At 41.0% G+C, this 12,479-nt stretch overlaps 1 protein-coding gene across 3 annotated transcripts in view; it reads left to right on the top strand.

Annotated features, from left to right (window-relative positions):
• Positions 1 to 12,479, top strand: part of RNF19A (ring finger protein 19A, RBR E3 ubiquitin protein ligase) — a 58,663-nt gene that overhangs the window by 920 nt on the left and 45,264 nt on the right. The window contains exon 1 of one of the 3 annotated variants that reach the window (XM_086741090.1): positions 128 to 216. The exons of 1 other annotated variant lie outside the window; for it this stretch is intronic. The gene's annotated coding sequence lies outside the window, so the exon portion shown is untranslated. Of the gene's footprint in view, positions 1 to 127; positions 217 to 12,479 lie in introns of those variants that run through there. One more of the 3 variants, XM_086741091.1, reaches the window with a different exon arrangement.

The raw sequence follows: 12,479 nt of genomic DNA, 5'->3' as shown, positions 1-12,479 counted from the left end.
GGCGCCGCCTTCCCTTCGCGGGCAGGGCAGGGCAGAGCCCGTCCCGTCCCGCCCCGCCCCGCCCCGGCCCCGCGCCGCCGGTCCCGCCCCGCCCCGGCGGCGCCGCCTCCCCCGCTTCACAGACACACACAGACACACACACACAGAGAAACGCTTCCTGCGGGAGGCTGGGCCCGGGCGGGCGGAACGGCGCTGCTTCCTCCCGGCGATTCGCAGGTACCGGGAGTGGGCCCGCGGCGAGGGCAGGGGGAGCAGAGGGGCCCGGCGGCGGCGGCACCGGTGGTCACCCGCCTCCGGTCTCCGCTGGCGGCCAGTAGCCGCCGCCGCCCTGAGCGTGGCGGAGGGTGGGGGGTGGAGCGGAGCCTTCGAGCCGGAGCCGCCTCTGGGCGGGGGCCCGGGCCCGGCTGGGAGAGGGCCCGGGTGAGTCCCCGCTGCGGCCGGAGGAGCGGCGGCCCAGGGGTGTCCCAGCGGCCGGGGGTGGGGGGGGGAAGCCGGCGGCGCCCGCCGCTGCTCCTCACATTGCTGGAGGGTGAAGTCATCGTGCCCATTGTCTCCCCTGTGCTCCCCCCGGGCGGAGCGAGGGGCCCGTCCCGCCCCGAGCCGTGGTGGAGGAGGCGAGGGGGCGCGGCCGGCCCGGGCCGCCCCCCCCCGTCCGAGGGGCTGGGATAGCGGAGGAGCCGCCGGGTGGGTTTCGCGTGGCCTCGGCGCGGCGGGCTGGGAGGCCCGGGTGGGCTGCGGCGCCGCGGGGCGAGCGGGACCCTCGGCGGGCGCCTCCCTCCCGCCGCCCGGCAACGGCATCGGGCCGGCGGCCGGGCCCTGGAAACTCTTGGGCTTGAACTCGCAGTGCGCGCCGCTCCCGGGCCTTCAGCGCCGTCCGGGGAACAGGGTTCGCCCGCCCCCTCGCCTCTAACCCCCCCCCGAGAGTTTCTCGTTGACCTCTCTGTGCTCTCTTGTCCAGCCCGGATCCGGGGAATCGGAGGGGTGGATGAGTTTGGAACCGCCGGGGTATGACACCGCGGCCGTAAAGCCGGTGGGGGGACCAGCAGTGGTGACAGCCAGCGTCTTGCCGAGTGTTTTCCTTGCACAGGTCCCTCTGCAGAGCTGGGAGTTTTCCACCTGGCAGTGTGCTGTGCACACAGCAACTATTGCAGTCCTCTCTTGGAAGGATAGGGGAAAAACGGGTAACAAACAGTCTGCACCCCAGCCTGCATATGAGTGAGCTGAAGAGGTGATGGTTGGCAAAAGGGAAGTGTCCTTCTGCTTTTTCCCCTCCTGCTCCCATGTTCTCTGACAGAAAGAAATGGGGCTTTGCCAAAGGGATGGTGGCGGAGTAGAGTTATGGGGCTATGCCAAAAGGACAGTAGTAGAGTGCGGTTACTGCTGAGCAGAGAAATGAAAATTTGAAGCCTTCATGCCCTTGTGGTCACTTACTGGCAGCGTGCTTGTTTCCCCGAGAGGAGCACAGCAAATCTTGTTTCTGTTAAAATACTGTAGTTGGCATTGGTAGCGATTAGTGCTTTATCTCAATTGCCATCAAGGACAGCATTATTTTTAAAAAGCAAGGGCAGTCTGGGAAATGGGTCTTGCAGGATTTAATTCTGTAGACAAAACTAATTATAAATTCATTTTTAAAAATTGAATTTATTTCTTTAAAGTTTTTTTTTTTAACGGTTCTTTTTTTTTTGTCAGCCGAAGAACCCTATTTCACTAGCTGATGAAATGTTTTTTACTAAGTTCATTTGGAAAAGAAGGTTTTCAGTTTAATGTCCAGGTGAAACTGAAGTATAAATTCTGAATTGCCCAGCTAATAGAATTCACTTGCATGCTTAGAAATGATGGCTGTGTAACACTACTTAACAGTTTCCAAAATCTTATTGTTATTTAACTGTAAACATTTAAATGCTTGTACTCAGAGCTTTCAGAAAGCTGAGAAAGCACTTTTTTTTTTTTTTAACTGCATGTGAGGTGAGTCCAGAAAATGAAAGTTTCACTTTTGCATAATGGCAATAATGCTGCTTTTCAAAACAAGTTCAGTAAAAAGCTTATACATGCATAACTCTTCTATACTTGTATTTCTTGAAGTATACCAGAGTTTTAGCTGTGCTTTATACAAGTCAGCATAAATGCTGAATTCTAGCTGTTATGTTTATGTTGTCAGCTATTTTTGAATTTGAGGACATCAGATCGTAATTCCTAGAAGAGGGAGTTGAACTGTGTATGTGTGGTTTTCTTCCCTCCTCTTCCCCTTAAATCTACCAGACAAATGACACATTTCTTATATAGAGCAATCATGAGGTTTTGATTAATTATGCTAGCTGAGACTCAGGAGGAAGTAAGAAGCTTGACAGATATATTTGTTTACCTTTATAGTGTGTACAAATCCTGGTCTCTCCATTAGTAAATGAATCATTAAAACTCCCTTAGGTGTGAGATTCCCAGTTAGCTTTAATATATGCCTTACAAAAACTTGGTTTATGTGAATATTGTTAACCTGTGAAGGAATACAAGCCCTTGAATTCTTCTGGCAGTTGGGTAGAGCCTTTTGTGATTGAAAATGTGTATTTTTTTTTTTTCTATTATTAATTAACAGTGTTTAGCTACTACTCCCCATGGCAAATACTTCAGGCTGAATTTGTTCAGTGGGTAGGTGATTCTTCCCAGCCAGTCAAGTTTCGGTTTCTTCTGTTTACTTAGGCCTTTTTGATCCTTACTTAGTCTTATTAAAGTATTCCTCACAAAGATTCCTCCCCCTTCCTTTCCAGGGAAACAAAGTAGGCTGCCTGAATCTTTTCACAGGGCGTCTGAATCCTGGTTTGGAAGCGCTAAGAAAGGTCTTTGAACTCTGAAGTACAACCATGCTGTTCTGCACCACTGTCCTCTGATGGCCTTTAGCCAAGCTTGTGGTCTCCATTATGGGGTCAGTTTACTCTGGCCCATGGTCAGACATCCATAATTAGCTTTGTGATTTGTTTTCTGAATTATACGTAACCACCACATACCAGCCTAGTAGAATACATTTTAATACCTGACTAAACGAGTTGATGGATATGTGTTTTAGGCTTAACTCTTAGTGTGATTTCTGGCTCGTAGCTGAGTTGCGAGTCAATCCGATTCTTTCTTAGGGTCAGTGAAGGCTCTTTGAAGGAGTAGTAAAATTAATTCTAACACTGGCTTATCCATAAAGAAGTTGATTTTAGAACTTTTTTTTTTTTTTGCATTTATCTTAGCTCTAAGTTTCCATTGTCCTTTCTATGCTAACTGATGGCAGATGTGTAGCTGAATGAATTGGTGTACGTAACACAGCTTCAAGGTACTGAGAGTGGTGTTGGATCTTACATTGTTAAAACTGTCTGAATTGCACCTAGAGGTAGACTACCACCAAGAAAGTAAAAGGTTACATTGAGTCTTAGAGAATTGGTTGGTTTTAGTAGTGTTGTGGTATACATTTTTTTTTTTTTCCCTCACAGGAAGAATATGGAAAAGACTGTATCAGTACCTTGAAAACAGTTGGTTTTTTTTTTTATGTTCCTAATTTTTCACAAGAGACTTCCTTTTGTTTCTGAGTCTCTAAAGTGGAAGTTTTATCCATGATTTAGTCTAGTGTTAGTTCCTTTCTAGTAGTTTGTATTTTAAATCTTCAGTGAAGTAATCTTTAAGGAAAAATAGAAACCTTTTTGTGTTGTATATAGATTAGATTTCAGATACTGTGTGTTCTGCTTTAATCAGAAAGAAATAAAAGTCCAAATAAACAGCTATGAGTTTGAACTAAAGAGTTAGAATTCAGAGCTGAATTTCAGTCTTCCCTCTTAAGTATTCACTTGAATGTTACTTCAGAAGATTTATTCAGGCACTCTTTTTTTATTTATTTTATTTCTTAGCACTTTGTGATAAGTGATTATATAAGTAGATATTTGGTCCATTGCTGATATTTATGGATTGACAATTTTTTTCCAAACTTCTGTAAACTAATGTTCAGCTTATTAGCCCAGATTGTCTTGTAAGTCTATTTTTTAGTTGATAAGAAGATACTTTTGTGTGAGAGACTTGGCTCGTCTGAGTCATAAGGTGGCTTAGTCTTCTATTTTCAGTGATCTGTGGTTGTTTCATGTGCATTTCTGGCAATTCTCAGGCACTGCAGAACTGTGTTTTACCTTGGTTTTGATTGCTGGTTCTTCTCTGGTGTGGGTTGCTTGCTTGTTTGGTTTTTTTTTGTTGTTGTTGTTTTTGTTTTTGTTTTTTTTTTTCTTCTTCCTCTTAGTGCAGGTACTGACTCCAGGATCCAAAACAAAGCAATGGGTATCTGAAAAGAACTGTAAATGTTATGTGGTACTAGAATATTCCAGGGCTCTACTAGAAATTTTCTTCCTGTTGTAAGCATGGCTTATACCAGCCTTAGAATAGTCTTTGAGTTCTTCAAAGTAGAATTCGGAGAAGGAAGAAAAGCCTCATAGTTGAGTTGTGAGGTGTCATTTGTGATACTACCCTTAGGTCTTTCCTTGTTAAGGCAAGAGAGGAGGGCCTCAACTGTCTGTTTTGCTTCACCTTCAGGGAAGTCATGGCATACGTCTAAGAAGAATGAACTCTACCTTGAGGTTTATCCATGGAAAGAAAAAGTAGAAGTGCTTCTGTTTTAGGTTACTTTTTTTTTGCAATGGAAAGATTACTGTAGGCTTTTCTACTCTCAAACTGTATATTGAAGTTAGTCACCTGCTGGGTGACTATTAGTATCTTGTTGGACAGGCAGCCAGAACACTGCAACTATAAAATTTGCCATTTGTAACTTGTAAATTGCCATTTACAAGATGAAAATAGCTGTAGATTTTTTTAATTATTATTTTCTGAAGGACATGTTTCCAACAGGTTTACTTTACATCTAGATGTGTTGCACCACTCTGGAAAGCTGATATCAGAGTTGCTTTAACCTAAAGCAACTTAGCAGAGAGACATAATGAAATGATCTTAAATAAAAGTTACATATACACAGATATTTCCTCGGGCATTAAAACTTCCTCTCTTTAGAGGCCAGCATATCCCCTAATGATGTCTTCAGCAAGATGTTTGAAGGGCATCTTGCAGAAATCAACGTTTGTACGAATTCAGTTTGGTATAGTCGCTTGTTTTTGCTTCCTAAGTAGAGCACAGCTCTGTTAATGCAAGTATCCTGTTATTGTTCAGCACAAACTGTCATTGTGGGACTATGTCAGTTCTGTTCTGTTTCCATTTATAGTTGAGACAAATTACTGTTAAACAAGCATTTTCCATAGGTCCTTTAGCTGCTCCCATAAGGCAGATCAGAGTTTTTTTTGTTTGTTTGTTTTTCTAAATTGGAGCCTCTGGCTGTCCCCTTCAGTTGTTCCGTTTAGTGAATGAAGAACTGCTTCAGGAAGAGGACTAACCCTGGAGAAACTGTGTGCAGTAAGAATCACGTTGGTTTGTTCTCATTGTGTTGCACTGATGCTGCATATCCTTAATAAATAGAAGTATTACTTTTAAGTTTCTCAGTTTCTAATCAGATTTTTCACATAAAACCAAACTCTGTGAGCCACATCAAGTTAATCGAGTTCTTTTCTTATCTGAAAATGCTTGATCTGCAAGACAGTTGCAGCTATAGTTTAGTGCATTGTGTAAGATTTCTGGTGAGACAAATTTACCTTGTGTATGTTTTCAAGAAATGGTTTATAGGGAGTGCAGTGATCCTGCACCTTGGGGGATTTACTGAACAGTGGAGGTGCAGGTGGGACTGAAGACATTAGTTGAGGCATGGGGATTTTACAGTCTTGCCTGACTAGCGTTTTGGATATGAGGGCATCACAGCACTGCTGTTGCTGTGCCTTGTTTTTACCTTTAAATATTTGTATAAAACAGCCTTGTTAACTGTCTACTCTTAGGCAAATAAGAGTCTTAGCACCTTAATGGTTGCATTCCAGAGGAAAAGACTGTTGGTGGTGCCATGCCTAAATGCGTCCTTCATCCATTTCCTTTGCTGAAAGTACATGGTGCACAGAACTTGCAGTGCATTTCAGTGAAACTGGACAAGGGGAGGGATGTTTTGGCAGATCTTTTGCAGTATTGCCATTCAGAACTCAGAAACATTTATACCTCTTTTTTTTTTAGGAAATAAAAGGCTTTTATTCTGCTTACATTAGATAATTGATGAGTGTGTTGAGCTTTTTGTGACCTGAAAATTGGGGGCCATGTGCTCAGCTCATATTCAGTGCTGTAGTTCTTCCTTGTATCAAGATCTAATTGTACCTTGACAGTAAATGTTTTAGTAAGTATTAACTGAACGTCTGTACAGGGACTGTATAGAATAAGTGGAGATGCTGACAGGGAGTGGTTGTGCAACATACGGTTTGGCTTTTCTCCTTCATATCAGAATGCTTTATGTAGGGAGCATCCAGTTGTCCTCAAACATCTAATAGCAGAAGAACATTTGGATGGAAATAAATAGTGGCTGTTTTGAGACCACCCAAGTGGCAAAGGTCAGGCCTGCTGAGAAACATTTTCTTTTGGTCAGTCATTGGGAAGTATCTTACTTTGGGTCTACCTTTCGTGTTTCCATAATAAACAATCTAATATGCAAAGAAATGTGGCTGTAGGATGAAATGTGTTCAAGGTTAAACGCTTTGTTTTTAGAATATATACTGGAAAAATAACTTTTATTCAAGACTTCTCCACTGTGTGACCTGATGAAGGTCCTCTAACTTTGTATTCCTCTATCTTAAGTCAAATATAAACAGAATAAAGCCTTTAATATTGTTTGTTTGGGTTGTTTGCTTTTTTTTTTCCTGAGTTGAAGACCTTGCTTCAGTTTCCTGAGAAGAGCAGCTACCTTCTCAGTTTCATTTTACCTGTGAAGCTGTATCTGATACTTTTTGTTTGACTTTGCATTTTCAAAAAAAAAAGCAAGTGTCCTTTATATGACAATGCTAAAAATACATCTTGGGAGACCAGGAGCCCTTTTACTCAGGGTCAGAGATGGAGGTATCAAACTTCTAGGTCCTTTTTAAGCAAAGGGATCTTTAGTGCCTATGGCCTCTAAGCCAGGCTGTTGCTTTTCTGAAGTGTGAGATTCTGCAGTCAGGGCAAGTTTATCTGTGGGACAACATAGAGAAGAAGCCTGCAAAGCTCCTATGTTCACTATTTCTCTTAATTTAACACCACCATGGTTTTAAGCCATCTCCATTTGGATTGAGGGATTTTTGTATCTAGTGACCAAAGGTATTTTCCTCCTTATATTCTTGCCTGGCTAGTTACTTTTTTCCTCCTTTCTTTCTTCCCCTTCCTGTTCCTGTTTGCTATTGCCCTTTTATTTTTTTCCCCGTTATGTGTCAGCATGCTCTTGTTCAGACTTTGTCTGTGGTGGTGGTGCGTAGCTGCAGAAAATTAGACTTTGCCTCCTGTGATCTGACACCAGGCAGAAATTCAGCCAGGGTAAGAATAGAAGAGAGCCCTGTAAGCTCCGCACAGGAGTCCCAAGTCTTTCCATTATTAACAATTAAAGATTATTCCAAGATGAACTAGGTAATGGATTAACTAACTAATGAAAAGAGAACAAGGATAAACAAAGAGAAAGATCCTGCCTTGCAAGAATTCAGATTAAGATTACGTGCTGCCTGCCTGTCTGGGAAAGGGAGAACAAGCTCCCCTGTTTTCAGGGTTAATTTAGTTAGTAGATAAGTTTATCTTGCATAGCATATACCTTATCTTTCGCTGTTGAGCTGAAGCTTTGCAAGGAGGTGTTGTTTACTGGGGAGTGGGTTAAGAAATAGAAGAATCCTGGTTAGTCCTGCCCAGCAGTGCTTCAGCTTTTTCTCTAAACAGTAAGCAGTGAAAACTGTTTCTTCCCACCTCCTACAGTCTGCCCTAATCAACGTAGTATCATGCCTGGATCTAGACCAAGATGTGTTATTTGAGTAAAATATGAGGCCAATGATCTGTTTTTTGTTTTCCTTGCTGCTTTCTGTTTTGTTTCTGATGTGCGAGGTACGGCTGTGGACATGGACTTGCAGTAACTTTAACTTCTCTGACGGGCATTCTGCAAAACGGTGCATTCAGTAGGTGAAGAATGGCTGAGGTTTAAATAGTGTGTAGAATGCAAGAACTCTGTTTTTCTGTTGTAAAGACAAGATGCCTTCAGGATGCTGGTAGTTTAACTTTGTTTCTCATAAACCATGATAATGAGTGCACTAGAAATACCAGAAACAGGTAGGTATGGTTCCTACAGCAGTTTGATGCCTTATTTGCACTGGTTTTGTAATGTGAAGGACTGCAGACATCAATAAAGTGAAATGAATTCTGCCATTGCATGCAGTTCACTGTCATTTTCAGGTTTCAGGTCAAATTCTCAGATGTTAAGAAATGCCAGAATTAGGGTTGAAGAAGTAACCATAATTTGATTACTTTTTGTGCCTACCTTTATTAAGTTACAGTCCTTGATTACACAGCTGTGGTTTTTTGTTTCTTTTTCTTCCCTGCAGAAGCGTTCCTCAGAATGCATTTGCTCTGTCCACTGGGGAGTCCGTCTAGGTTGGGCAGCAATAAACCTAGTCTCTAGGGCAGTTGTTTCCTTTGAGTGAGTTTGGAGATATAATGCAAATAAAGCAAAAAACTAAAAACATTTTCTTATTGCCTGATGAAGCCATCTGAATCCTGGCTATGTAGTATCAGTGGTATTTCTTGGTTTGACGGAGCAGATGGGGATGGGGGGTATGTGTTTACACAATTGATATTGCAGGTATCTTTGAACATATAATTTGCTGTGTAACATAGCCTGAAATAAATTAAGTTCCTGGGTATCTCAGATCAGGCACCTGAGGCTGGCAAATAAATCCATCCTTAATCATATGCTTTAATATTGTTTCAGCAATAGTAGTTTAACATATCAGCATTCTGTAATGGCCTATGAGGAAATCAATTCCTGCTTTCAATTTTAGCATTATATGTAGTGGGCTTTTTTGTTTGTGTGGTTTTGTTATTTTTGTGTTTTTTTTTTTTTTTTTTTTTAGATAGGAGGCATGATCAGTAAGAACAAATGAAATACTGCATAGTGACTTGGTAAGTGTGAAGCTGGCAAAGATTTTAGGGGGGGAAATGGATAAAAGCCATGGAATTAAACTGTCATAATGTACTTCAGTACTCATTTTCAAACTCCAGGGCTTAGTTCTGTTTACTTGATTAAGTTCTTTATAATGTAGTTTGTGTGGTGTTTCCTTGCTGTTAAAAATAATAATTGCCATCATATCGGCAGGTTTGGAAGCTACTCACTACACAGACCACTGCTATTTGAGCTAGTGGTATCTAATAATACTCTGTCATGCTTTATAGGGATCAACTCTGGATAGTATGATCCATGTGCTTATGCAGAGGGCTTTGTGGATGTCTTTGGACTGTGGGGGATAAGTGTGAGAGGAAGGCATGCTTTGACAGTACAAGCTGCTTTTGCTGTTTTTTTTAAATTTGTCACCAACAATGTACCTTTTCCTTTCTGCATACTACTTAACAGTGTTTTATCCAAATCCTATTCATATTTAGTCAGTTATGATTTTTGTTAGGAAAATATCCTAGCCAATCTAAATCCATATGCTTTTCAATATCTAATCTGATGTCTTTGTCTTTCTCTCCTGTCATTTGGAGATGCTCCCTCTCTCTCTGTTCCCAGTTCAACTACTTTTTGTAGGGTCTAACCTGTGGTGGTTAGCTCATTTTCCTCTACTGTTTGTGATCAGCCAGTTAGTTCTCCTGCCTCACTGGTTTTTCATGGTATATGTTGTCTCTATTACTTGGGTTAGAGTTCCCAGATGACTGCCCTGAAGAACTCCTGCCAGTCTCCACACTCTGCGATCCCCATTTCCTCTTATGTTTTTCTGTTTAGCAGTCTCTGGAGTATCTCTTTCACCATCCTATTCCTATTTTGGTGCAGACTTCAATCAGCATTCTGGCAGCCACCACTTCCACTGTTAGAATTGCAGCGTGGTTTGGGTTGAAAGAGACTTTCAGAGGGTGTGGAGTCCAGCCCTTGCTCAAAGCAGGGCTACTCCTAGGTCAGGTTGCTCAGGATCATGTCTAAGCAAGTTTGGACTACATCCGTTCTTGTTTTCATCTACTCCTTGCTGGCCCTGCTTCTTTCTATGAGTTTAATCCTGTCCACATTTGGTTAGAGTGTCTTCTACGTTGCTGTTATTTAATAGTAAGGATCTTGAAAATGATAAGCCAGCTTCCTAGCTTTATCTTCTAGTACTTTAACCCAGCATATTGTAAAACCGGAAGTAAAAGGAAGATTCTGTTTGGTTCCAGGCCGGATCAAGTTCAGGAGAGATTTTAGCAGATAAAATATATGTTCTTTGCTGAAAATCAAGTGTCATCATCTCCCATTCCCAAAAACTTGCAAGCATGTATATATTCACATTGCTGGAAGGCTGACAAAATGTACATCGTACATATGCAGGCCAGAACTCAAATTCCAGCTTCAGAGTGTGCTAGTGCTAAACCTTTCCTGAGAAAATACTGCAAGTTTTTGATTTATTTTCTTTTCTAACATAATTTTCTTTGTTACAGTGTTGCGGTTTTTGAGCTGTGGGGTTTTATTTGTTATTGACTTAAGTAGTTTGGTTGAAATGAGTGCTGAAGATGATCTTGGTATATAACTTTCAGCCCAGTTTGCTTGAGAAGATTCTAAGCAGCTTTGGAAATAGGATGTTACAGCATGAAGTGTCGGGCAGTCTTAATAATAGAGTTACTAGCCTTTACTTTAAAAAGAAATTATTGTATTTTGAAATAAATGACTTACTAAACTGTAAAAGTCAAGTGAGTCACATTGCATTTAACTTCTATTACTTTAGTTTCTGTTTTCAATAGCATGGTTATATTTTTCCAATTTGACTTAATCTGACTGTCTGCTTACATTCTCCTCCCCCATAACATCTGCTGTTTAACTATGAGGTGCTATATCCATCCTTGCTTTAAGCCTGCTGCTGCTTTTTGTAGGACTGCTGTACTCTTTTTATATGCTGCTCATATCTGGCCTGTACGGTAAGTTCTGGCAAATGATTGTCTTTTGGAAGGTAGTGCCACAGAAAAGTGTAGCAAGCTATTTTGGAAGCTTAGCTGCTATTGTAAGGACATTTGTTAATTTAGCAAATAGCCACAGTGGTTTAAAATGTTACCACCTCTTATTTATTAATGTCCTCCTCTTGGAATTTACTAACCTGCAGCCATCAATATAATGAAATTAATGCCCCTGCTTTTGTTCAGATCTGGAGATTTAGCTTAAACCTGTCTTATAGGCAGTTTAAAGTGAACATCTGACCTTGCCCTGAAGAGTGCAAGATGGACTTGTTCTGGATTTCTGCTGCAGGGCAGGTTAACCCACAACAGAGACAGCATGGACGACTACTTGTACTAATTTAAAACTTTTAAGCCAGTTCAGTAAGGGCTTCATCTGTAGGACTCTCAAACTGTGTAGCGAAGCTTACTGAGCATAAAGCCCCTCTGTATCAGAACCTCTTGCTCTGGATGTTGTAAAAGATGTATTCCCTTTAATATTCAACGTTTTGAAATGCAGGGAAATAACTTCATATCTATTTACATTCCTGTAGAACTTGTCTGCCATGTTTCTGTCCAAAGTGAGTTGCTTTGTGCATTGTTGGAGGAAATTATATTAAAATATAAAAAACCTGCAAGGTGCCTAACTGCACATTAATGTAATTTTGTAAGTATTTTTCCCTGCAGAAATACATTTCTGAAAGTTATATATAGCTTAGTTAGTCTTAAACAATGCCAGGTGTTACTGTAACTTAAGTGATAACTGATTTATAAAATAAGAAGTAGGTTTGAATGAAAACTGAGGACACATTGACAACAAATGGTGTTGTATCTTGTGGCATTCTGAGGTCTAGCTTAAATTTTATTTATTTATTTATTTTAACTGTCATGTCCCTAGGTATTTTACCATTTAATTGTAGTGATGTTGAGGATTTTCTTCATATATTTACAACTTGAAGTGATGTTGGTGTTTTCCTGGCTCTGTGATCATTTGATTTTGTGCTTAGGGCCATAGAGCAGTGCTTGCTAGTAGTGTGGAATAATACCTTGTGGTTGCTTTTCTTTTGTAAAGTAGTAAGTTAAATATTAAAGTATATGTTCTAGCGAGTAACTTAAGGAAATGTGTGAAAGATCTCCTGTGCTGACATAAAATTCCTTTTTAAGAAACTTAAATAGCTTTTCAATGAAATTATACACCTGCTTCCTCTAATGTATTTGTGTAACTATTTTCTTTGGAATTGTAAGAGGAAATAAATGGTTTCAAATAAACGGTGAAGCTCCTGACTTAAAGAACTTCCTTCAAAAGTGAAATAACTTTCCTTTCTCAAATGAAGAAAACCCAAACTTATCTTACCTTGTAACATTTTATTTTTATTCGTGTGTATAAATCTAAAGGTATTTTCATCTTGGGTGTCTTAGTCTCTTAATAGGAAAAG

This window comes from Chlamydotis macqueenii, chromosome 2, assembly GCF_036417535.1.
Source record: "Chlamydotis macqueenii isolate bChlMac1 chromosome 2, bChlMac1.mat, whole genome shotgun sequence".
In the NCBI taxonomy this organism is placed as follows: domain Eukaryota; kingdom Metazoa; phylum Chordata; class Aves; order Otidiformes; family Otididae; genus Chlamydotis; species Chlamydotis macqueenii.
Note: the sequence above shows the minus strand (reverse complement) of the source record. Positions and strands in the feature narration are given on the sequence as shown.